Below are 321 nucleotides of genomic sequence, written 5' to 3' on the forward strand. Positions count from 1 at the left end.
TTTTATTTCCATTTCTCTAGGAGGTGGGTCAAAAAGGATCTTGCTGTGATTTATATCATAGAGTGTTCTGCCTATGTTTTCCTCTAAGAGTTTGATAGTGTCTGGCCTTACATTTAGGTCTTTAATCCCTTTTGAGTTCATTTTTGTGTATGGTGGTCTAAATTCATTCTTTTACATGTAGCTGTCCAGTTTTCCCAGCACCACTTATTGAAGAGGCTGTCTTTTCTCCATTGTATATTCTTGCCTCCTTTATCAAAGATAAGGTGACCATATGTGCGTGGGTTTACCTCTGAGCTTTCTATCCTGTTCCACTGATCTATA

Source organism: Physeter macrocephalus, chromosome 8 (genome assembly GCF_002837175.3).
Source record: "Physeter macrocephalus isolate SW-GA chromosome 8, ASM283717v5, whole genome shotgun sequence".
In the NCBI taxonomy this organism is placed as follows: Eukaryota; Metazoa; Chordata; class Mammalia; order Artiodactyla; family Physeteridae; genus Physeter; species Physeter macrocephalus.